General features: G+C 39.2%; 1 protein-coding gene across 2 annotated transcripts in view; it reads left to right on the plus strand.

The window, feature by feature from the left end:
* The window catches only part of SLC34A2 (solute carrier family 34 member 2), a 151,349-nt gene that overhangs the window by 18,210 nt on the left and 107,167 nt on the right, over nt 1-25,972 (plus strand). For both annotated transcript variants that reach the window (XM_072620400.1, XM_072620401.1), the window contains one exon: nt 20,546-20,675. The gene's annotated coding sequence lies outside the window, so the exon portion shown is untranslated. The remainder of the gene's footprint in view (nt 1-20,545; nt 20,676-25,972) is intronic.

Consider the following 25,972-nt stretch of genomic DNA (forward strand, 5'->3'; position numbering starts at 1 on the left):
CCTTGAAATGAGAGAGAGAGAGAGACAGAGACAGAGAGACAAAGAGGAGAGAGGGACAGAGAGGAGGGAGAGGGAGAGAGGGAGAGAGAAAGACAGAGAGACAGAGAGAGATCTGCAAACTGACAATCTCTCAGTGTCCTGGGAAGCTCTCTAAGAATATAATTGGCAGAAAAAGTCTTGATCCACATCAGCTGAGGGAGTTTCATCACTGGTCGTTCCTTAAACCAATAGTCTCCAAAGAGAGGCCTGTACAGACTGCTGCTAAAGTGATTTTCCCAATAGGTCTGACCACATCACTCCCCTACTCAATAAACTTCAGTGTCTCTCTGTTGCCTTTATAATCAAGTATTATTTCCTTTTCAAATCTTATTCTTTTAAAATATCTATCTTTTTAAGTTGTCTAATGTACGCAATTATAAGTACAGTTGTACATGTACATATTTTTAGTAACAAGTACAGAAACACATGCTCAAAATTTTTTTACTGATGGAGGTATGCAATGAAAAAACGTTTAGAGACCACTATCCTCAACGAATGAAATCACAATTTTTATCCAAAAGAAAAAGTTTTTGCCCTTTCCATCTATTATTTTATTTGATCCTTAAAACAACTTGATGAAGTGAGTACCCTTATCCCCAAGGCCTGTCATACAGGAGCATTTATTAAATGCTTGTTGATTATTATCCCTATCTTATAGATGAGAAAACTGAATGTTTTAAAAAATTATTTTTAATTTATGGAATAAAACAAGTATTTGCATAATATAGGGTAACAAAAACATGAAACTGAAACTGCTTATACCCTTTGACCCAGAAACTGAGTCTTAGAGAGGTGAATGACTTGCTCAGAGTCACATAGCTAATAAATCACCAAGTTATGATTGGAACCCAGGTTTTCCTGACTCTAGACTCAAAGTTCAAGATACCTGAGATTGCTGCCTCTTGGGCCGGTTAAGAGTGGAAAATGAGAAAGGTCAAGGCTAGAGTGAGACAGATTGAAAAACTTGATTTTATAGAAAATTTCTTAAAAAGCGATCAATAAAATGTCTCCTATCATTTGACTTGGGCAGTTTCTAGACACATGAAAAATGCTAAAAAGACATAAGTCTATCAAAGTTAGTCATTGCACAATATGGATGTTACTGTGTCTGGTGAGTCAGGAGGAAACATGACATAGGAAGGAACAAACAAGAAATATATACAAGGTATGTGGATAGTGGGAGGGTCCTGAGAGCTGAGGGAATCAAGACAGTCTTCCTAGAACTGAAGGAAGCCAATGTAGCAACTTTCCCTACTTTCCCATGTATTATAAATCAGATCCATAGAGGGTAACTGTAGATAATACTAGCTACTATTTATACAGCACTTCCTGGGCCAGGCACTGTGCTAAGTGCTTTACAGATATTATCTCATTTTTCTCATAATAACCCTGGGAGATAAGATAATGGGGATATTTTTATCCCCATTTTACAGATGAGGAAATCAAGGCAAATAGAGATTAAGTGATGCTCTGGGTCACAAAGCTGGTAAATTCCTGAAATCAAAGTTTGAACTCAGGACTTTCTGACTCAAGGTCCAGCACTGTTCCATCTAGTTGTCTATTACATCTCCCCCTCAAGGTTTTAGGGATAAGCCTGAGCAATTGGGGTATCTTTCTAAACTTATTATAACTCACAGACTCCCAATGGATTTCCCCTAATAATTATCAGTTGATGTGAATTAGACAGCCAGGTTTAATTAGTTCTTAGTGAGAGGTTTTTACTGAAGTAGGAGGCAGCTAGATGGCTCAGTGAATAGAGCACTGGGTCCATAGTTAGAAAGACCTGAGTTCAAATGTGCCTTAGACACTTACTAGCTGTGTGACCCTGGGCAAGTCACTTAACTTCTGTTTGCCTTAATCCGCTGGAGAAGGAAATGGCAAACCCCTCCAATATATTTGTCAGGAAAACTCCAAGCAGGGTCACCAACCCGACTGAACAACATTTACTAAAGTAGCATAGTAAGAATATTTGGAACAAAACATCTCTTCAAAGTTCTGACATACTCCCTCAGAGTCCATCTAGAGTCCTGGGGAAAGGGGACTCAAGATCAGAGAATATGTGGCAAAAAATTGGGTTGATGTTTGGCTCAAGTAGGTGTTTTGGGACCCTCTTTGCAAGAACCAACTTTTCACAATTAATACATATTCATAGATCCTGGTTGCTTTTTCTCCATGATGTGGGGTATTTGTTGGGCTCTTTATAGAGGTTAGAAGCTGCCTTTCTTTAGCATGTCTAGATTGTTCTTGGTTTCCAATGCATACATTGTGTTCCAGGTACTTTGCTAGGACAAGTGCACTGACAGCAAGTCCCAAATCCTCCATTTTTCCAAACAAGAGTTTGAAGGAGGGATGATGGCAAGAGGAGGAGAGGACACTCAAAGCTAAGGTTTCTTCTTACCCCACCTCCACGTGATTCCTTTTCAAGGGCTCTAAATGGAATAATTCTCATCTGTGTTGGCAGATACTTGAATCTTGATTCCAAACTAATTGATGGTTTTATAAAAACTCCACAGGGCATCACCAAACAGTCCAAATAGACTTCTTATTGGTTGGTTGTTTGGTGGTCCTTCAGTCTCTAAGAGGACCAAAATGATATCACTATGATAAAGTCAAGTTTCAATGTGTCCAGCTGTGACTGATCAGACCAATATGAGCTTGGAATGCTCTACCACAGTTTGGGCACAGATAGTCCATGTGAACATTTGGGGTGAATACTCTAAATCTGTGCATCCTACATTTCCTTTGAGTTGTTTCAATTCTGCTTTGCTCAAAGAGCACAGCACCCTTTCTGATGTGGGCACACCATACTGAACGGTCCTGTGCCAGTGTCAACCATGTCACACAATCGGTTCCAAAGTTCTTGAGAGTGTCCTTGTATTGCCTCTTCTGAGCACCATACAATCACCTGCTCCATGTGAGTTCTCCCATAAAATAGTCTTTTTGGAAAGCATACATTTTGCTTTCAAACAATGTGACCAGCCCATTGGAGTTGCACTCTGTGAAGCATAGTTTGAATGCTTGACAGTTTAGTTCGAGTAAGGACCTTAGTGTTTGGTACTGTATCCTGACAGGTGATCTTCAGAATCTTCCCAAGATAGTTCAAATAGAAGCAATTCAGTTTCCTGGCATGGTGCAGGTAGACTGTTCATGTTTCACAGGCACATAACAATGAGGTCAGCACAACAGCTCTGTAGACCTTTAGTTTGGTAGTTAGTCTAATACCTCTTCTCTCATATACTTTTCTTTGGAGCCTCCCAAACACTGAGCTAGCTCTGGCAATATATGCATCAACCTCGTTGTCAATGTGTACACATTACCAAGGTAAGTGAATTTATCCACAGCATTCAAAACTTTTCCATTTGTTGTAACTGTTGGTTCCATGTATGGATGGTGTGGTGGTGGCTGATGGAGCACCTGTGTTTTCTTGGTGTTAATTGTTAGGCCAAAATTAGCACAGGCAGCAGACAACTGATACATACTTTGTTGCATTGCAGCTTCAGAGGCTGCACTGAGTGCACAATCATCAGCAAATAGAAAATCATGTACCAACACTCCCTCCACTTTGGTCTTGGCTTGTAACCTTTTCAAATTGAAGAATTTACCATCATTGTGGTAGCTGACCTTGATACTGTGTTCATCATATTGACGACATAACTGAAAAAATCATACTGAAAAGCATGGGAGCAAGCACACAGCCCTTTTTCATTCCATTGAGGTAAATGATCAATGGTCTCAGCATTGATTGATGATGGTCTGTTGAGAACACTGTGGAAGTGTTCAGCCCATCTCTCTAGGATCATATCCTTATCACTAATCAATATGGTTCTATCAGCATTGAGTAGTAGTGATGCATCATAGGTTTTTCCATAGATAACCTTTAGGGAATCATAAATGAACTTTTGATTGTTACTATCAGCATAAAACTGAATTTCATCTGCCTTCTTATTGAGGCAGGAATCCTGCATCTCTCTAAGCTTTGCTTGTATTTTACTTTTGATGGAATTAAATGCTGCCTTCTTAGAGGTGGATGAACTATCCTGCTGGTAAAACTTGTGGAGTTCTTGTTTTTCATTTAGCAGTTTCTGAATTTCCCCATCATTTTCATCAAACTAGTCTTGGTGTTTGAGAGTGTTCTGACCCAGATGAGCAAATGCAGAGCTGTAAACCAAATCTCTGAAAGCTGCCTTCTTTTCTGCTCCACTGTTGCCAACTGGGTATTGGCTCAACTTCCCCTCCAAGTTAGCAGCAAACTGTTCATGCTCAGAGAAGAGCTGTAATTTGTTCACATTAATTCTTCTGGTAGTCACTTTGCCTGGGGGCAGCATTCTTGGTGAATGAGAATATTTAGCTTGAAAAGACTAAGTCTATGATCAGTCCAGCACTCTGCACCACATTTTGCCTTTGTCACTCTCACATCTTGTTTGTCTCTTCTCCTTACATAGTCTATTAGATGCTAATGTTTGCTTCAAGGGTGCATTCATGAAGTTTTATTGCATTTAGGTAAACAGAAAACAGTGTTGGTGATAAGAAGGTCATGCGATGCACAAATCTTCAGTAGCAAGTGACCATTGATGTTGCTGTTTCCAACTCCATTCCATCCTATTATAAGCTTGTCTTCTTTCAGCACATTGATGATAAGGGTCTCTAGGTCTTCATAAAACTTTTCTTTGACCCCATCAGGGTTTGTCATGGTGGGAGCAAAGGCACTGATGATGGTGCCATGATGTTTTCCTGCAAGTGGCAATCATATTGTCATGAGCCTGTCATTCACTCCTTTTGGAGTTAACTTGTTAACTAGATTAGTTTTGATTGCAAAACCTACGCCAGCTTCACAGAGCTCCCCTTCACTGTGGCCTCTGCAGAAAAATGTGTATCCAGCTCTGACTTCAGTAAGATGGCCTTCATTTGCCAGCCTTGTTTCACTTAGGGCTGCTATTTGGATGTGATACCTGTTGAGCTCTCTGGCAACAAGAACAATTCATCTTCCAGGTCTATTGGATTTTGTGTTGTCTATAAGTGCATCCACATTCCATGTATCATTGGTGACTGAAATACTCTTTGCAGATGTTTTTGTACATTTTGTACATTTTTTCATGTTTTGAGCACAGACTGGGATTCCTCTCCTGCCAGGGTAATCAGGTCAGAGTTGGGTAAGCAGACAATATTTAGGGCACCTTTTCTAGCCCTCTTCCTTACACCAGGAGGTGAGCAGTGCAATCCTTAAAAGGTTGCTCAGACACCCAGGGGACTGCCGAATCCCATTGTTGCTTCCAGTGAGAAAAGACCCTATGGCCTGCGCTGCCTGTGTGCAGGGTTGTGGCTACAGCCCCCAGTGTATCTGCACCTGCTATTTCATCACTTGCCTGTCACCACAGGACTTCTGAGATAGGTACACTAGTAAAATGGTATGGGCGACATGCGTAATTTGGATTTAAGTGAGGCAGAGTTGCACGAAATCGTCAGCCCCATTCTTTCCTCCAGAGTCATCAGACTTCAGTGGCAGGACAGAATCAAGATGACTGGCAATGGTTCAGGATGCAGTGGATGACCCTGGCACTTTCATGCCAAGCTCTAAGCACTCCACATTGTCTGCTTCAGCTACCTTCATGGCAGTTGGAACAAACTGTCCTCATCTGCCCATTCCACCAGGGGATATCTTCACATGCTTGGGGTAGAGACCACCCTAACTCATCAAAGTGTTTGAGACCCTTTGGTTATCCTCAACCTGATTTGGCCCATCTGCTGAAACAGTTTACCGGGGTGTGACCACTGTGCATGCTACAGCTTCTTGGAGCCACAGGTAAGAGTTGGGTGGAACAGATGTACACCAAAGGTGGAAAACATCCCTGAAAAGGGTTTAGCAGCCATCACACCATGGGTACTAGACTTCCCTGAACACACTCTACACCTAACAGTCCAACCTTGTTGAAATACCTTTTATTGATTCAGTGTAGATGTTCTTACTTAATAAAAATATTAAAGCTAGGTGGTGACTGATTTAGTTGAAACCCCATCCTTATAGTAGAGGTTTGATTTTTTTCTTGAGGCATTCAGGGTTAAGTGACTTGCCCAGGGTCACACAGCTAGTAAGTGTCTGAGACTGGATTTGAACTCGGATCCTCCTGACTCCAGTTCCAGTACTCTTTCCACTTCACCACCTAGCCACACTGAATGGGGGCAGCTAGGTGATATAATGGATAGAATGCTGGACTTTGAGACAGGAAAACCTGAGTTCAAATCCTGCTTTAGAAACTTATAGTGTGGGGCTTGGACAAGTCATTTGACTTTGTGTGCCTCAGTTTCCTCACCTATAAAATGGAGAAATAAAAGCATCCACAGCCCAGGGTTGTTGGGAAGGCCAATGAGATAAGTTGTATACTATGTCTTACAAACCTCAAAGTTCCATGTAGATGATAGTTATATAGAAATCAGCTTTTGTGGGGAACCACAAGCAGACTAGTTTGATTGGAACATAGTTAGTCGACAGATAACATGCAATAAATCTGGAAAGCACACAGGAGCAAGGGTGTGCAGATGCCCCTCCAAGGCCGGTTCTTTTATAGAGAAAATATAGGATCATTGGCTTCAAAAATTCCTTGCAGCTCCACAATTTACTTTAACCATGATTCCATGAAATTCAGGTGTTTCTATTTTTCATTTAGGTTCATTTCATTAAATATTTTTTTCATGAACCAAAAAGTTCCAGCATTTTAGAGGGATTTTTGGAAGAATGAGGAAAAGAAGACAAGCAGGTCAAAATGTACTTGACTTACCAATTACAATGCCAAAGCTTCCTTCCAACATGAAGTGAGCTCTTTTTTTTCTTATTTTTTTTTTTACTTCTGTACTATTCTTTGCAACGAGGAAGCTCTATGGTCTTCAGGAAAGGTGGCCTCTTACCAGGGGAAACTGGAACCTTTGAAAGGTCAGCTTGGCCTTTTTCTTGCCGGCAGAATTTTAAGAACACATGGTATCACATTACCCACACCACCACATATAGATAGCAGTCAAGCTCATTTAGTCATCTATGATTAAGGAGCTCAAAAATGAGCTACATGGAGTTTTCCTGAGTGAATTTGGTGAGATTAATTTCCCATTGACTGATTTATCCCTAGATTAAATCTATAGCAAAAGCAATAACAGCTAACATTTGCACAGTTTTTTTTTTTTAAAGCTATTTTAAAGCTTTTTTTAAAAGCTCTTTGCATATATTATCTCATCTGATCCTTGTAACAGCCCTGGAAGGGAGCAATTATTATCCTCATTTTACAGATGAGGAAACTGAGACTGGCTAAATGGCTCACCCCAGGGCCACAAAACTAGTAGATGTCAGAGCAGGAGTCCAACTCAGGTCTTCCTGATTCTATGTAGCCCAACACTCTATGTAGAATGACATCTATCTCTGTCTAAGAGATGTGCGAAGGTACCAGCCACATCTCCCTTCTTTACAGAGGTGTGAGGTCCAAGGGCTATATATGTTGTCAGATTTTATTTTAATATATCAATCAGTTTTGCTGATTGTTTTTTCTTTTTTCAATTCTTTGTTATGTGGGATGATACTCTGGGAGGGAAAGGGGAGAAATATAGCAGGGGAATTTAGTCTATGTAAAAATAAAAGATGTCAGTATAATTTGTCTTTGAAAAGCATTTTTGTGTTCATATTTCTTCATATAGTAGCACTTCTACTTAACCTATGCTATAACCAAGAGCTTTTTAGTTTCAGTAGCAAATGATCATAACATACTTGGTTAAGGAATATATTCATAATGTGTTAAGATGAGATGAATAGGCATAATGAAAATTAAAATATCCTATGTTTATATGGCTTGTTTCTGGTGGAGAGATTGAAGGACTGTGTAAACACTTTTAGAAGTTCTCTCAACACCCTATGAGGTAGCCAGTTGGTGAGTACAAATATTCGTCCCTCGAATACGTGATTTCACTGATGCTCATTGATGTGAATGTGGCCTTCATTGGCACAGAACGAAACCCATTCATGCATTCTTAGCCTGTGTGATTCCTGTTCCTTTCTTTGTCAAGGACCTCCCAAAAAGCTAAGATTTCTTCTAGATCTTTAAATAGTTTTGATAAGCCTTTGCTTTAGATAAGCCTCTGTTATCCTTATTTCTAATTATAGACCTGAATGCTCTCCCTTTATAGGTATTTATGAGAGTGGGTTTTGTTTTTTGGGGGTTTTTTTGCATATAAGGTGTTGATGGTAATAAACTGCAGCCTTTGTTTACTCATCTCCAAAATGCTATTGATGGTGGGAGAGAGATAGACTAATTTCCAAAATCTCTTGGGGAAAAGATAGATAGGATTACTGCCTCTGGACTAAAATATAAAGTCTTCTGCTTGGCTTCTGAAGGCCTCCCAAACCTGGCTATCTTTCCAGTCTTAATGAATATTACTGCACCTCCTAAAGATGGGATCTCGTCAAACTGGCCTTCTCTCTCACCTGGTACTCCATCTCCCTTCTCCGTCTTCATCTCCGTGCCTTTGCACAGAGTTCTGTCTATCTGGAATGTACTTTCTTCTTAACTCTTCCTCAAAGTGTTTCTTTCTACTTTTAAGATGCAGCTTAAGCACGATCTTTTAATTAAAGCCTTGCCTGATCTGCCTTGCCCCCAGCTGCAGAGTCCTCCCTCCAAAACTATAGAACTATTTTGTATACACTTTACATCACATTTAGGTTGAATGTATTTACATATATGCTTATTGTTTTAGAATGCGAGCTCCTCACAAGCAAGGATTGTATTATTCTTTGTATTTGTGTTTCTAGCACCTAAATCAGTGTCTGATACAGAATATGCAATTAAATACTGGTTGATGGGTTGGATGGGAAGGTGTGGAGATGTTGCAGTCACTACTGTTGGAAGACTACGCACACACTGAAGTAACAGACATGATGGAAAGCGCACTGAATCTGTAGTTATTGATCTTGGGTTCAAATCTTTCTACTGCAACTTATTCTGCATAATATTTGAATGTTTCACTTCACTCTGGGTCTGTTTTCTTAGCTCTAAATTTAAGAGATTGGACAGAGTGATCTCCATAAAGTTCTTCCTATATAAATGCTATGGAATACTATAGAGCAGAACTCTTATCAACATAATGGCCAACCAGGATTCCTGGGTACTAATGCTGAAATGTACAGCCTACCTTATGATAGAGAACTGAAGATCCCAGAAAGCAGAATGACACTTTTTTTTTAATGTGGCCAATGTGGAAATTAGGGCAGCTAGGTGGCACAGTGGATAAGACTCATTTTCTAGAATTCAAATCTGGTCTCAGATACTCACTAGCTGCTTAACCCTGAGCAAGTCACCCTATTTGCCTCCACTTCCTCATTTGTAAAATGATATGGTGAAGGAAATGGTAAAGTGTCTTTGCCAAAAAAAAACCAAAACCCAAATGGGGTCACAGAGAGTTAGACCCAACTGAAAAATGTCTGAACAACAATGAATGTGGAAATTTGCTTTGCTTGTATGTTTGTAACAGGTTGTCTTTTTCTCATGCTTTCAATTTGCAGAGGTGGAGGTGGGGGATAGGGTAGGGTTTGGGGCTCAAGTGAGAGAGGGTAGATCTTGACTGATTTAAACAAATATAAAATTAAAAAAAAATTTCTCCTAGCCTTCAATTCTATGAAGCTGTGACATTTTAAAATATCAAAACACAATATGTCCAGTTCTAAGCTAGGAGCTCTAAGGAATTCAAAAGCATTATATAATCTCTAGTTTTGGTGGATCCAAAGGGAACATATAGACTTCTCCATTGCCTACAGCCATGGGTCAGTTGCCTCGTTGAGCTTAACAGTTGGAATACATGGCATACTGGATAGAGTCTTGGACTTGGAGACAGGAAGACCTGAGTTTGAATCCTGGCTCAGATACTTACTGTTTTTAATTGGGCAAGTGAATTAACCTCTCCCAGCTCTAATTATATCTGTAAAATGAAGGTAATAGTAGCACTTAACTCATGGGGTTGTTATGAAGAACAAACAAGATACTATATGTAAAACATTTTGTCAACCTTAAAATGCTATATAAATATTAGCTATTATAACCAAGTTTCCATGTTAGAGAGCCCTATGAAGTCCCTCATGATTCAGATCAGAGGTTCTAGGGCAAAAGTTGTTGTAGGATATTGAGTAGGACTCAAGGAAGAGCTCATAGAGTCATAAAGTTGGAAGGGACCTGAAAGGCTGTCTAGTCCAAAATGTGCTTGAACAAGAATCCTGTTGATCCCAGCTCTGACAAGTATTTTCCAGCCCCTGCCTAAAGCCTGCTAGTGATGAAGTCCAAGGTCACACAGCTAGTTAGTGGTAGAGTAGGGATAAGAAAGAAATCATATGTCTGGTGCTGAGTTCAAGATGGAACTATGGCTGTCCTCACGTGGGCTGCCTCTACTACCTCCTACTTGTTTAGCCTTTAGGTTATTTAGGCTCTCCTGGTAAATCTGAAAAAGTGATTGGAGCTTTCCAAAATCTGGGTCTATCTTTTTCTCTTTATATCATTGTTTTACACGACTCCCTTTAGGTATGCTATGTTCCAGTCAAACTGGATGGTTTCCTGGTTTTGTCCTGCCAACTTTGATCTTTTGGGCATTAATACAGGCCATCTCTCATGCCTGGAATTCATGTTCTCATCATCTGTAACTATTAGAATTGTTTTTCCTCCCTTTACAAGCCTATCTTGGAAGGACTTCCTCCTCTTCAAAGCCTCTGATTTCCCCAGGTGAAAGTATTCTCTCCAACCTCAAATTTTCTTAGAGCACGTTGTCTAAATGTCTCCTTTGCCCTGTCACAATTCTATTTTGTACTATTTCTAGACCATATGGCATTCCCATATTAGACTGCCAATTCCTTGAGGGCCTGAATTTTGTCCCTAATATCACATTGCCTTAGGCATAGTAGGTACTTTATTTTTTTCATTTTTAAGCATTTTTATATAAAGTTTTGAGTTCCAAATTCTATCCGTCCGTTACTCCCTCCCTCTCCTCCCCACTCCATGAGATGGTAAGCAATCAGATACAGGTTGTACATGTGCAATTATGTAAAACATTTCTATATTAGTCATTTTGTATAAGAAGAATCGAATAAAAGAAAAAATGAGAGAAAGAAAGTGAAAAATAGCATGCTTCAGTCTATATTCAGTCAATATCAGTTCTTTCTCTGGAATTGGATAGTATGCTTCCTCATTAGTCCTTTGGGATTGTCTTGGATCATTATCATTCACAGTTCTTCACTGAACAATATTGATGTTACTGTTTGCAACATTCTCCTGGTTCTGGTCACTTCACTATGCATTAGTTCAGGTAAGTCTTTGCAGGTTTACCTGAAATCATCCTGCTTGTCATTTCTTATAGAACAATAATATTCCATTACAATCATATACTACAGCTTATTTAGTTATTCCTCAATTAAAGGACATCTCTTTGATTTCTAATTTTTAGTCACCACGAAAAGAGCTGCTATAAATATTTTTGTACAATTGACTCTTTTCCCTTTTTTACGTCTTTGGGATATAATAGTAGGTACTTTAAAAGGCTGAATTGACCTTCTGGAGGTCCCCTGAGGCTGGTCCAAGTTCAAACATGGTAAAGATGAGTCCCAGGGCCAGGCTTATCTCTCTCTTTTTAATGAATTAATTTTTAGTTTTCAATATTCACTTCCATAAGATTTTGAGGTTTTAGTTTTCTCCCCCTCCCTCCCCAAGTCAGCATGCAATCTGATGTAGGCTCTACACTTACATTCATATTAAACATATTTTCACATTAGTCATGTTGTAAAGAAGAATTTGAACCAATGGGAGGAACCATGAGAAAGAAAAAAACAAAAAGAGAGCAAACAGTGTGCCTCCGCCTGCATTCAGACTCCAAAGTTCTTTCTCTGGGTGTGGATGGTATTTTCCATCCTGAGTCTTTTTGGAGTTGTTGATCCTTGGAGTTTGATCCTTTAGAGTTGATCCTTGCATTGCTGAGAAGAGCTAAATCTATCAAAATCAGTCATTATACAATGTGATTGTTACTGTGTACAATGTTCTCCTGGTTCTGTTCACTTCCAGGTTTATCTCTTTAAGGATATCAAATATTTGGGAACTATGTATAGGACATTTGTTACATATAGGTGTATAGAGATTGCTTTCTGAATTGAATTAAATATGTTGATTCAAAAGCTGATGTTAGGCAGAAATTAAGCTGCTAGGACCTGCTGAGAGGGTGTGAAGTTGTATACTTTAGCACTGGCTAAGTCCTTGGGTAGAAAGGGCTAATACTAGGCAGAGTGGTAATTGGAGGATTAAGGAAATTAGGGCGGTTTCTAAGCAATAAAGCCTTACCAAAGGTACAAGGATATCTAAATTCAGTCTTATTTGAGGGGGGTGGGGTTGATAGGAGTAAATATAAAGAAATTGTGGAAAAGGAAGAGGGAAGAGAGATAGTAATTCGGTTTTAGGGGCCTGGAGAGGGTATGATGGATAGTGTGGATTTACAGCATGGGAGTTAATAAGAGAGAGAATGGACACAGTGCTGGATACTGGCACTCAATAAATACTTGTTTATTGATTAAATGGCTTTTCCCCAAGGGCATGCAGAAAGTTCGTAGCAGAGTTATAAATTAAGCCATGAATACTTGACTACTGGGTCTCTTTTGGGAAGAAAGAAGGAACTTGGGGACTGGTGCGTTGACGCTGGGAGAAAGGCAGCAAGAGGTTTCAGGACTTGTAGCAAGTCACAGTGTTGATAATGATTGACTTGTGATCTCACTGGCATAGGAAGGCCCTAGATGAGAAAAGGCATTCTTATCAGTTCAGGTCAGAAGTTTCTCTGTAACTTACCTTCCTAGAGAGTTGCCTAGAATCCCTTGGCGTGAAATCACTTGCCCAGCGTCAAATAGCCAGTCTGTGTTGGAAGTAGGACTTGAACCCAGGTTTTCTTGCACTATGCTGCTTTTCTAACAATAGCCAACACCTTTGTAGGTTTTCAGACTACTTTAGGAATATTATTGATTTGAGCCAACAACAAACCCATGAAGTAGGAAATAGAGACATTATTTGTTATCCTCCTCCTCACTTTGTAGATGAGGAAACTGAGGTTCAGAATAATTGTGTGACTTAGTTGAGTGTCTGAGGCAGGACTCAAACCCTGTTCTTTCTGACTCTAAACCTAGAACTCCAACCACTATGCCTTGCTTCAGATGAGTCTCTCTGAGCACAATGTTTTTCTCATTTATAATAATGATAGCTACCATTCAGATAGCCCTTTAAAGTTTGTGAAATAGTTTACAAATATTGTTTTATTTTGTCCCCACAACAACCTGGGAGATAGATAGTGTTATTACTATCCCATTTTACAATTGGGAAAACTGAGGCAGACAGAATAACTTGCCCAGGGTCACACAGCTAGTGAGCATCTGATGCTGTATCTGAACTCTGGTCTTCTAGATGTCAGATCCAGAAATCTATCCATGGTACCAACTAGCTGCCCATAATACTTGGTTGTCACAGCCCATGATCTAGGAAACGTTTTCAACGAGGCAGTTTTCTGCCCCCAACTTCTAGCCTCTTCTGAGGTTCCACGTGAATCAATGCTAGTGTAATTTGCCCAGGAACTTACCAGATAGGAGTAAGCCATTGGAAATACCTGGTCAGGTGGGGAGTGTGTGGGTTGGCAGAGGAACTGCCCCAGGTTATAGCAGGTGAATCGTGATAGGAAGTCACACCTGTGGTACTTTGCCCCACGTTGTTGTGTCCCGTGTTACCTTCAGAGCAAGAGTTCTTAAAGTCCAAGGACCTTATTTTTTAAATATTTTGATCACTGAATTTCAATATAATTGATTTCCTTTGTAATTCTATATATTTTATTTTGTGCATATAAGAACATTGTTCAGAGAAGGGATCGTTAAGTTGCCAGACTGCCAAAGAAGCCCATGACACACATCCAAAAGGTTAAGAATCCCTGATTTAGACAACTTTTAAAGATGATGGCTGCAAGTCTGAGCATAGGGTGATTTAGAGTCCATCTGACCCAACTTCCTAACTTTAGAGATGAGGGAACTGAGGTTCATAGTTTGTTCTGCTGTCAGTGATGAGCGTAATTCTGTAAAGGTGGTGACCCTTAGAATAATATCAGAAGCTATATTTATGTAGATTTTTGAGGTTTACAAGCTCTTTCTTCTGAAAACCCTTCTGAGATAGTTTAAGGATATGGGATAACTAGGTGACGTAGTGGATAGATTGCCAGACCTGGCATCAGGAAGACTCCTGTTAATTCAAATCACTTACTAGCTGTGTGACTCTGGGCAAGTCACTTAACCCTGCTTGCCTCAGTTTCTTCATCTGAAAAATGAGCTGGAGAAGGAAATGGCAAACTGTTCCAGTGTCTTTGCCAAGAAAACCCCAGGTGGAACTCCAAGAGTCAGACATGACTGAAAAGCAAAAAAAAACGTGAGGAGCAACATGTACACAGATGAGCAAATACAAAGTTCATACAAAAATAAAATACATCAGGAGAAATCACAGAATGACTGGAGGAATCAAGAAAGACAACCAATTCAATTGGTCACCATTTGTTGAGGCTTGAAGGAAACTAAAGATCTCACTAAGCAGAGATCAGGAGGGAGAATCATTTTCTCATTACAGGCATGGGAAGGCTTGTCATGTATGGGGAATAGTGAGCAGGACAATAAAAAATGTTGCTGTAGCTATCATTTATAGGGCACTATGTGCCAAGTACTGTGCTTAGTTAGCATTTTATGAATTTTTATCTCATTTAAATCTTACAACCCTGGGAGGCTGGTTAAGCCTGTTTTACAGATGAGAAAATGGAGGTAGAGGTTAACTGACTTGCCCTCTGTCACACAGTGAACAAATGCCTCAGGCTGAATTTGAAAGGAAGTCTTCTTGCCTCCATCCACTGCGCTACCTAGGGAGTAGTATGAAATAAGACTGGAGAGGTAACTGCAGGAGCCAGACCTCGAAAAGGTTTCAAATGCCAGACTGAGCATTTTGCATTTGGTATATTTTTTCCACTTTACAGATGAGCATACAAAGTGAGAAAGATAAAGGGCCTTGTTTAGATTTTCTAGTCATTCAGTCATATTCAATTCCTCATGACCCCATGTGGGGCTTTCTTGGCAAAGACATTAGAATGGTTTGCTATTTCCTTCTCCAACTCGTTTTTCAGATGAAGAAACTGACAGGGTTAAGTGACTTGCCCAGGATCACACAGCTATTGTCTGAGGCTAGATTTGCACTCAGGAAGATGAGTCTTCTTACTGCAAGCCAGGTACTTTATCCACTTCATCACCAAGCTGCCCCTATTTAGGCACAGAAAATAAATGACTGAACCAGGGTCCTGATTGCAGGTCAGGAGGCAGCTGAGTGGAGACTTCGTTTCTGAGTGATTAATCATTTTTTTAAGTACTGCTAGCATTTTATCAATAAAAGGAATGGTCATTTGGCCATCTCTCTTGGATCGAAACATGGTGGTGGGCTCATGGTTTATAGGCCTTTGAAAGAGTGAGTGTTGCTGAGAGTGGTTATCAACTTTGATTGGTTAACAATTAATGAGAAAATGAATATTATAATGATAAGTGGGCTCATTCTAAAGAGGGTCTGGGGTGTATGTGACTTGGATCACCCAAGTCTTGGTCAAAGAAACTTATCTATCTATCTATCTATCTATCTATCTATCTATCTATCATCTATCTGTCTATCTATCTATCTATCTATCTATCTATCTATCTATCTATCTATCTATCCATCCATCCTTCCATCCATCCATCCATCCATCCATCCATCCATCCATCCATCCATCCATCCATCCATCCATCCATCTATCTATCTATCTATCTATCTATCTATCTATCCATCTATCTACATACCAAAGGGGGAATTCCCTTCTACTCCAGACCTGTCTGACCAAACACAATGAACAGGAATTCACCAATTCTCTCCATCTGGTTGGTAAGTTTTTCCCAAGATTTCCTACAATGGTTGATTTCTGGGTAAGGAAATGGAAAAGCCTTTAGTAACCAATCTTTAACTGGTGATTAATAATAACCAATCTTTGACTGGTGATTAGTAATGACCAATCTTTGACTGGTGATTAACATAAGAAAAAAATTTCTCTCAGTGTCTTGGACCTGGAGCCAGAAATAACTGAATTTAAATGCAACCTCTATCACTTAACTATTTGTGTAACCCTGGGCAAGCCACACCTCTGCCTCAGTTTCCTTATCTGTAAAATGAAGGATAATAATAGCACCTACATCCCAAGGTTGCTATGTGACTCAAATCACATAATAACTGTAAAGTGCTTTGTAAAGCTTAAAATTATACAGATGCTAGCTATTATTACCATCCAACTACACTCTTTACACACCAAAGAGCTATAAATAGCCCCAAATAAAGTAAAGGCTGTACTCCAGTTTAAAAAAAACAACAAGCAAATAAAAAAAATTTCAGTTTTATAATTAACGCCAAGTAAAAGTCTGAATTGTAAATAGCGAATAAGATTTTTTTAAATTAAGGCAAAAAACCCAAAGCCCTGGCAAAGTTTCTTTTTTATTACCATAAAGGTTTTTATCCTCCTGACTCTTGAGAATTTCATATGTTTTAAGATTTTGTTTAAAAACTCAATTAGTTACTCATTAGTTAGTATTTCAAAAGCAGGCATAGCTAGCACACCCAAGGAACACTAACTTCCTTCTCTAAGGAGCCAGAAACAACAGCTTAAGGGAGCATTGACCTCCTTCCTCCAAAGTGGGGAAAAGTCAACTCTAAACTGCTTAGCAGTTGAGTGATCTAAGAATCCTGAAGGGCCTGAAGAGCAATTCAGGCAGTTCAACCAGTGGGCGTCCTGTCATTGGGGAAACAGGTGCTGTCCCTTACAAATGTCTTTCTCCCCTTCTTGCTTGCTGTTCAAACAAGTATTTTTTGTCTCTCTCATGCAAAAATGTAGTCTAAGCCAGTAAGTTGTCTTCAGCTCAATTATCATTTAGGGTTTGGGATGATGCACTCTGCTTTCTCTATTCTTCTAATGTGACTTGGAAAATGACCTGTTCAGGCTGCTTCCTTCTCCAAGATGGTTTTCCTCATGATCTCTAAATTCATTTGTCCTATGGCCTTTCTTTGTTGTTCAGTCATTTTTTCAGGTGTGTCAGACTCTTTGTGACCCCATTGGGGGTTTCTTGGCAAAGATAACTGGAGTAGTTTGCCATTTGCTTCTCCAGCTCATTTTACAGATGAGAAGACAGAGGCAAACAGGGTGAAGTCACCTGCCCAGAGTCACATAACTAGAAAGTATAGCTCATGAAGATGTCTTCCTGATTCCAAGTCCAGTGCTTAATCTACTTCACCACCAAGCTGCCCCATGAACTACCTACCCATTAATTTAAAGAGCTATGCCATCTTCAAGGTAGGGATTGGATTTGCCAGTCAGTTAACAAGTATTTATTATTGCTAGATGAGACAATTCTTTTTTAGCTTGACTGAGTAGATATGTCCTTTGGACTTAGGTCATTCATTCTTCAAATATTTATTCTAGCTTTCATGAGCAAGTCTCTATGCTAGGCCTTGTAGGGGATGCAAAAAAAGAGTAAGAGTCCCTGTCCTCATGAGGTTTACAGTCCACTCTATTAATTGATACCCTGTAATACAGTGGTTTTATTAGTCAAATAAACTTAGCTGTAAAACAGTGAAAGAATGGTTTCAAGCTTTCTGAAATGTCCTGGCAAATATTCCTTCTTCCATTTTCTCCCTGGCTGTGGGTGGAGTGATGACAGCTCTCCCACAGAGAGATCCTGGCTCTCATACAGTGCCTACCTGGGAGGCAAAGAAACTGCTCGTAACCCTCCTGGAGTTGTAATAAGAATCAAATGGGGGAAGATTTGTGTACTTAGTGTTATGCCTGGGTACAGAGTAGGCACTACATAAATGCTTATTCCTTCCTCTTCCCCTCCCCTTCTGCCCCCAGTAGAGTAGAAAGATCATTAGACTTGAAATTAGGAGAGATCTTGCTTTAAAATATCACCTTTGACACTTATCCGATATCATGGAAATGTTAGCCTAACTCTTTGAGCCTCAATTCTAGGTGATAAAGTGGATAGAATGTCTGGCCTAATGTCAGGAAGACTCATTTTCCTTAGTTCAAATCTGGCCTTCAACATTTACTAGCTGTGGGACCCTGGGCAAGTCATTTAACCATTTGCCTCAGTTTCCTCATCTGTAAAATGAACTGAAGAAGGAAATGGCAAACCATTCCAGTATCTTTGCCAAGAAAACCCCAAATGAAATCAGGAGGAATTGGATACAGTTACAACAACAACAACAACAACAAATGAGGACACTAATATTGATGGCAGAGCTGTTTTTAGGATTAAGTTAAATAATGTATGTAAAGTGTGTCGTAAACTTTCGAGTGTTATCTAGTTATCAATCTTTTTGGTCCACCCCTGTGATTTCTTTGCTATGGAGAACAGCCACTCAGCAGTACTTTATAGTCCTAGATACACTGAGACACTGAAAACTTTGGTGACTTATCCAAGGTCACCCAACTAGTATGTATGAAAGGCAGGACTTGAACTCAGGTCTTACCAACTCTAAGGTCAGTTCTCTATCCACTTAGTCATGTGTAAGTGTAAGCAAAGTGAGATTTTTATTGTTTTTTTTTCCCCTTGATTTGAGTTTCTCAGGCTCATGTTAAATTGTAAATATCTGAAGTATCAATTCTGAACCTCAGTAATTCACAGCTGTGCTGAGTCACTTCATGCCTTCTGGCTCTGAGCCTATTAGTCAAAAGGGTATATATATTCTGAGGTGAGATGCTGCCTTGGGGGCTCACTCATGGAAGGATGTTTAGCCCTTATTAAGGGGCTCCCCATTTGTGAATATGAATTATTCACCAAAGCTTAGAGAGGAGACCTCTGATACCAACCCTTGTGAGAACACTGGATCACTGGACTAGAATAAAGTACTAAAGGAGAGTATGGGGCTTAGTGAGACTGGGATAGTTATCTGTTATTTTCTGGTTATTGTATTATTTTGCTGTGCCCAGAGTCCAAACTGGATTGGCCCCTCCCCATGTGCTGGGATGATATGAGCCAGAGACTGAGGCTGGGGACAGGAGCCCCTGGAGTGGAACAGAACAATCCCTTCCCCTGTGAGGTGGGATGTGGAGCAGGAATAGAGAGCTGCCTGCTTGTGGACCCAGGAAAGAGCCAGGAGGGGTTGGCTCCTGTAGAAGGAGGAACCCCAGGGGCTTGAGACTCAGCCCCAAATTGAGATGGAGGCTTAGCAGCAGGGCAAGAGTAGTGAGCATGCTTTCCTCCTGCATTTCTCTGGGATGAATTGGGACCCAGGGAGTAGAGCTGTCTATAGTGGGATGGGGAAGGTGTGGTAGCCCCCAGGGATCCACACTGTTGGCTTTGTTGCCCAACCACCCCTTGGGACTTGGAAGCAGGTGCTGGAACAGTGTTAGAACTTAGACTTTGACTCATTAGAGCATGTGTGCACCTGAGAGTGCCAGGTAAGAGCCAGCAGTGTGGGGAGAAAGACACACCCCAAGGGCACTTTGTTTTGGATTGAGGGGATTATAATCTACTGTGACCTAGGGGTGGAGGGCGTTATGTTTTCTGCTACCCCTAGGGATGTGCTGTGTAAGGAAAGACCTTGGCCTGGGATCCCCTAATTATATAATTATATAACTGAAGACACGTGACCACCCCAGTAATAAGTTGTTATGGATTTCGATGTTATATTGTAAATGCTCTGGCTTCTTGAGTGTAGTTTGGTTTTGAGTAAATAGAGAGCTTATTACTTTGCGATTCAACCCTAAATAAATATACAAAATATATTCACAGGAGTTGCCCTCAGGTGTTCTGTGTTGCTTGGCATTATACCATGGTATTCATCTCTTCATATAAATGTTATATAAGTATTAGCTATATATTTTAGCTATTAGGAACTTTAGAATAATAATAGTATTTCTCCCCTCAAATCTACATCTCACATTTTTTCCTCATCTGAAAAATGGGCATTTTGCTTATACAGATTAGGGTTGTTGTGAGGAAAAAAGCATCTTGCAAATCTTAAAGTACTGGGGAGAAGGGAAATGTGAGCTGTCGCTAAGATTATGCTCTTTACTAATTCAGCCTACTTTTATTTCTAGCTAACCTAAAGCAATGACATTTTAGTTGTTCCATCATCACTGTTTGCTTTATCTGTTTTGTGGATTACTCAACAAAATAATCTACTGCTCTGGGCAAACCTTCCTTGACATGCCTTTCAGGGATAGCAGACTCCTTTAAAATTAGCTAGAAGCCACTCACCCTGGGATCCAGGTCCAATTCATTTAATGCATTTTTAATATATGCAAATTTCTTTAAGTGAATGTAACTAAATATATCTTTGACTAGGGATGGTCCTAAACAACAATATTAAATCAGGAAAGTTCTATTCAGAAATGCTTCCTTTTTATTCTTCTCCTCTGACCTCTTATTTTTCAGAACTGTCACTGAGGAGTGTTCTTTCTGGATCTGTGTGCCATATTCTCTTCCGACCAGCCAGGATTTGTCCTTTTAAGGACCTTTCAAACCTATTAGGACTATTAGCTCTGACTTGACCTAAACATAGCAAGTAAGTACTTTATCATTATAAAAGTGATATTCATCCTTTCTTTTTCCATCTATCCCTTGTCAGTTTTCAAAGTAAACAAAACAAATAGGGACAGTTGCAGGCACTTAGCCATAAAAAATGGTCTTGTCCTTAAAGACTTTAGGAGAATATTAGTTCACTTTTATATGCTCTTTAAGGTTTACAAAGCACTTTGCATTCATTACCTCATGTCATCCTCAAAACCAGTCTGGGAGGTAAGTATTAGTATCCTCATCTTATAGATGATAAGCTGAAATTCAGAGAATTATAATGATCTATTCAGTATGATGTGTTGATTTATGAGTGGTTCCAAAAGAATTTACAGGAGAGAGAGATTACATGGCTTTGCTTTTTACTTGTCATTCTTTCTGCTGACTCAGTAATGAAGGAAGGATTCCTATTTGGGTATGAAAGAGACTAGATCACCTTTGAAGTTCATTTCAGAGATTCTGTGATTGTGAGACTATATAGTACTGTTTTCAGTATAGTATTTATTTTTTGGCTATTTTGTCAGTTTTGTTTGAAAGTTCTGATGTTCTATCAAATGTACAATGCAAAAATGGGCTGATTTCAGGACACACTTTCTTCCTAAAGGAACACAGACCTAAAATTATAATGCGTATCAAGGGGAAAATAAAATTTTGCCAAAAATTTCATTCAAAAATTGCCAAAAAATTAGTTATGTACACTCTTTTGCAACGTTTAATTTCTCCCTACTCTGCACTGTCCTACCTTCTCCCTTTTGTCCCCTTGTAAATGACTCTGATCTATGAGATTAAGTCATCATCCATATGGAGTAATCAGGAAAACTAACCCATGATAGATTAGGCTAAGTCTAACTTTTTGATATTTGAGTTACCTTATATAATCTTATATTTGACAATATTCATGTAACTTTAGAGTCACTTTCTTAGAATAAAAGGTTATGTTTTGGGCACTACAGGGGGCAATGAGAAAGAGAAACCAGTTTTTTGAGTTTTTTAATCACGTTTTTGAATCATGGACAGCAGGTGGTGCTATCAGGGAGGAGAGATTGCCTCAGAAAGGAGCCTTCTGCATGGGCACCAGAACAGCCAGGGCTTGGATTGTCAATCTCCCTCTAGCAGAAGTATGCTAGAGCCTGCCCAAATCAGTCAGCTCAACTGCTAAATTTTCATTATGAGCATTTGCACCTCACAAATCCACAGACACTAGGAATCAGGGCTTGACTTGTTTTGTTGATTGTCTCCAGGGGTGAGGAACCTGCCTCAAAGCCACATGTGGTCCTCTAGGTCTTTAAATCCTCAGCCCTTTGACTGAAGGGCTACACTTGAGGACCTAGAGGACCACATGTGGTCTTGAGGCCGTAGGTTCCCCACCCCTGGCTTTAGACTAAAGATAATAGAGAACATGTAATTGAGATTAAGCTTGAAAGTGTCTTGAGTAGAGTTCCCCCTCCACCCCCCTTGAGAGCCAGTTGTTAAAACATTTACCAGCACACCATTGTGGGAACCAGTAACTCTCCCCAAAATAAACATTAGCAGGAGAAAGAACTCTCTGCTAGTGAACTATTGATTGAAGGTAGCATTCTTTTGGATTTTCAAAGGGAATTATTAATTGCTTCTGTGTGTTCAGAAGGTATGACAGTCACTTGGAACTGTGGAACCAGGAAATTCCTATTAACTACAATTTTCTTGAGGTTTCCTTCTTGTGTTTTGTTTTTGTGTGTGTGTGTTAGTTCCTTGTTACTCCTTGAGAGTCTGTACAGCCAGGCTGTCCTCAGGACATTCGGGGGAGGATGGTTACTTCTGAGAGAATCATTTGGGTTTATCTGTGTGTTTCAGAGGTTGGTGGTACCAGGGAAGAAGCAGAGCCTGTGGTGGCTAATTATTCCCTGAGTCTTTCCTTGGGCCTGTTGGAAAGTTAGAAGATGACTTCCAAACAGGTTTGGTCATTAAAAACTGGGCTGTGTATGGTAAAGGATGGAGTACAGATTGGGAACGTGCATTGTGGGAGAATAAGTCTGAAGCGTTTGTCTGACTGAGTGGGTTTGTGTGGACAGAGTAAATGACTGGATGCATTAGAGTAAGGAAACAGTATTGTAAAAGGTATTCAGTGTGTAAAGCAAAACCATGCTTAAGGGACCTTGAAAAGAGTGAGTAGAAGTGGTGCTGGGGGAGAAGGTTTAGTTAGTATACAGGAGAAAAAGAATATGGCTTTCTGGAGTCAGGAAGACCAGAGTTCCAATATGGCCTCAAATATTTATTAATTGTGTGACCCTGGGCAAGTCACTTAACCTCTGTTTGTCTCAGTTTTCTCAATTGTGAAATGTGGTAAATAACAGCACCTACCTCCTAGGGTTGTTGTAAGCACCAAATGAGATAATAACATGGTGTGTGCCATATAAATGCTTATTCTCTTTCTCCAGTTTTCTCCCTGATATTCTGTACTCCAGGAAAATAATTATATTTATATGGGAGATATTGTTTATATTTCCTACAGATATTAGTAAAATGTTAGCGTTCACCATCATCTTCTCCTGAGGTCCTTTAGTTTCCTTCATTAAGCATTTATTCACTATGGTAAGGGTTAGGGCTACAAAGACCAAAAAATGAGACAGTTTCTAACCTCAAAGAACTGCTAACAGCATTCAGTTCTTTATTTCATTTCATGATATTTCTTCATCTACTTTCATTTTTTCTCTTAATTCCTTTAGGGAACTTATTATCGTTTTTCTTGTGCCTTGAGAAAATTTTAATTTTATTTTTAGTCTTACTTCACTACATTTTTTTCTTCTGGCATTTTTGCCTCAACTTCTTTTCATACAACATTTCTTTTACAATTGTGTTAGGGCTTGTCTTGATTCATTCATTTTTCTGAGTGGTTTTTAAAAGGAAATTTCTTACAAAGATTTATAGTAGTTATACTTCTCTTTGGATGTTCCTATTCTTTTTGAGAGGACTACTGAGGAGATAGACTGCCTTATGACATCTCACTCAGAAACCTTCCTGGAACAATGTGATCACTTTTCAGAAGTCCCTTATTCTGAGAAATCTACCTTGGAACCATTTCAGATGATTATCAGTATTATTGTTATCAATTACAGAACATCCAGAGGGTTCCTGGCACGCTGCATCATTTGGAGCAGTATATCAATACAGCCAGGTCCCAGTTAGTGTCAATAATGACACTGAAGGGTTCACATGTATTTGAAAGTACCCTATTTGAAGTTGTATTTATATATGAGGTGGTAGTTAATTCCAGCTCAATGGAAGCACACCGTTTGAAGTTGTATTTATGTTTGATGTGGTCCAGCTCAATGGACGTAGGCAGTAAGAATTCAAATAATATAACCACTTCACAGGATTCATTATTTGCACTAATGGGGACATAGCTGTACATTAAAAATTGGACATTTTATCAGTGTTGCAACTTCTTATGTACATCCAGGATTTTAGTACATTGGTCATTTTGTGGATTAATCTTAGGGAGTTGCCTGACATATAAGACATATAAAATGTAACTGACACATAGGTACTTACTTATGACCTCACATCTAGTAAGAATACGAAGAAAGATTTGAACCCAGAACTTCCCTATTCCTGGTCTAGCACTCTATCTCCTGTATGACTAATTATAGAGAATATATTAATCTTGTCTTTGAAGTGCTCATAATCTAGTTCAGGGAAAGTCGTAGATTTATACAATGTGTGTATTACTAGGAGGGGCAGCTAGGTGGAGTAGTGGATAGAGTGTGGGGGCCTGAAGTCAGGAAGACCTGAGTTCAAATGTAACCTTAGAAACTTACTAACCCTTGCAAGTCACTTAACCCTGTTTGCCTCACTTGCTCATCTGTAAAATGAGCTGGAGAAGGAAATGTCAAACCACTCCAGTATCTTTGCTAAGAAAACCCCAAATGAGGTCATGAAGAGTCAGATACGATCAAATGACAAAAATAACACGTAAACTTCCTTGAAGGTTTAGACTATGTCTTTATTTCTCCCAGTAAGAAGTAGTATGCTATACACACACCCAAGAGGCAGTTAGTATTTGTTTGAATGAATGGATTGGATTTTTAGACATATCTGCAAGTCATCTCTTGAAAAGACTTAAATTAGGTACTTAATCAAATCAGCATGTTTATTAAATGTCTACATCATCTGAATCTCCAGAGATGGCTAATTATCAACTAATCAATCAGTACATATTTTATCAAGTGCCCACTATGTGCTAGGCTAGGCTTTAAAGATTGTTGTCCAATTGTTTTAGTCATGTCCAACTTTCATGTGACCTCTTTTGGGATTTTCCTGGCAAAGATATTGAAATGGTTTGCCATTTCCTTTTCCAGCTCATTTTACACATGAGGAAAATGAGGTTAATAGGGTTAAGTAACTTGCCCAGGGTAATACACCTAGTATGTGAGGCCAGATTTCAACTCAGTTCTTCTTGATTCTAGGCACGGTGCTCTATCCACTGAGCCATTTAACTGCCCTGGAGCTACAATGAAAAAAAAAAAACAAATTTTCTCTTGCTTATAGAATTTACACTGTAAGATGAGATTTTATATATATGTGTGTGTGTGTGTGTGTGTGTATATATATATATATATATATATATATATATATATATATATATATATATATATATATACATATATATATATGTATTATACCAAATGAGCACAAAGTAACTAGGGGTTGAAAGAAGGTATGTTTCAGGAGAACACTGGCAAGTGATCAACAGCTGGCTCTGTTGGAAAATAAAAAATGTACCTACAACACATTTTAAAACATAATCTACATTATTCACATTTCTCCATCATTTTCTTTAGTCTATACTTAGCAGAACAATAAATTGTGATTTTATTTGTACTGTGGGAAAATTTAACAACTGATTCTCCTAAGCTCTAGCACATTTCACTTATTCCATCAGCCTTTCGGTAGGTCAGAAAGGTTTCCTATAGAAAATGGCCCTTTGAGGTGGATAATGACATTTGGCATCAAATACCCCCCAAAAGGAGTTAGAATTCCTTGTGGGGATCATCAATCAGCTCCAAATACAGACAAAAATCAAGTTTATTACCTTACAGTTATGCCTTGTAAAGTTGGGATAGATGAAATAGAACATTATGTAATATACCTCTAACCGTCATGCTTAATAAATAGACATGGAAAGATACTGAACTAAATTTCTTTATTGCAAAAGACAGATGTATTTACTTTATGATTCAAAAACGTCCTTTAAAAAACTGAAGTGTGGACTTGCAGACATTTCATCTTCCTCATATTTTTCATTCAAAT

Source organism: Notamacropus eugenii, chromosome 6 (assembly GCF_028372415.1).
Source record: "Notamacropus eugenii isolate mMacEug1 chromosome 6, mMacEug1.pri_v2, whole genome shotgun sequence".
Lineage (NCBI taxonomy): Eukaryota > Metazoa > Chordata > Mammalia > Diprotodontia > Macropodidae > Notamacropus > Notamacropus eugenii.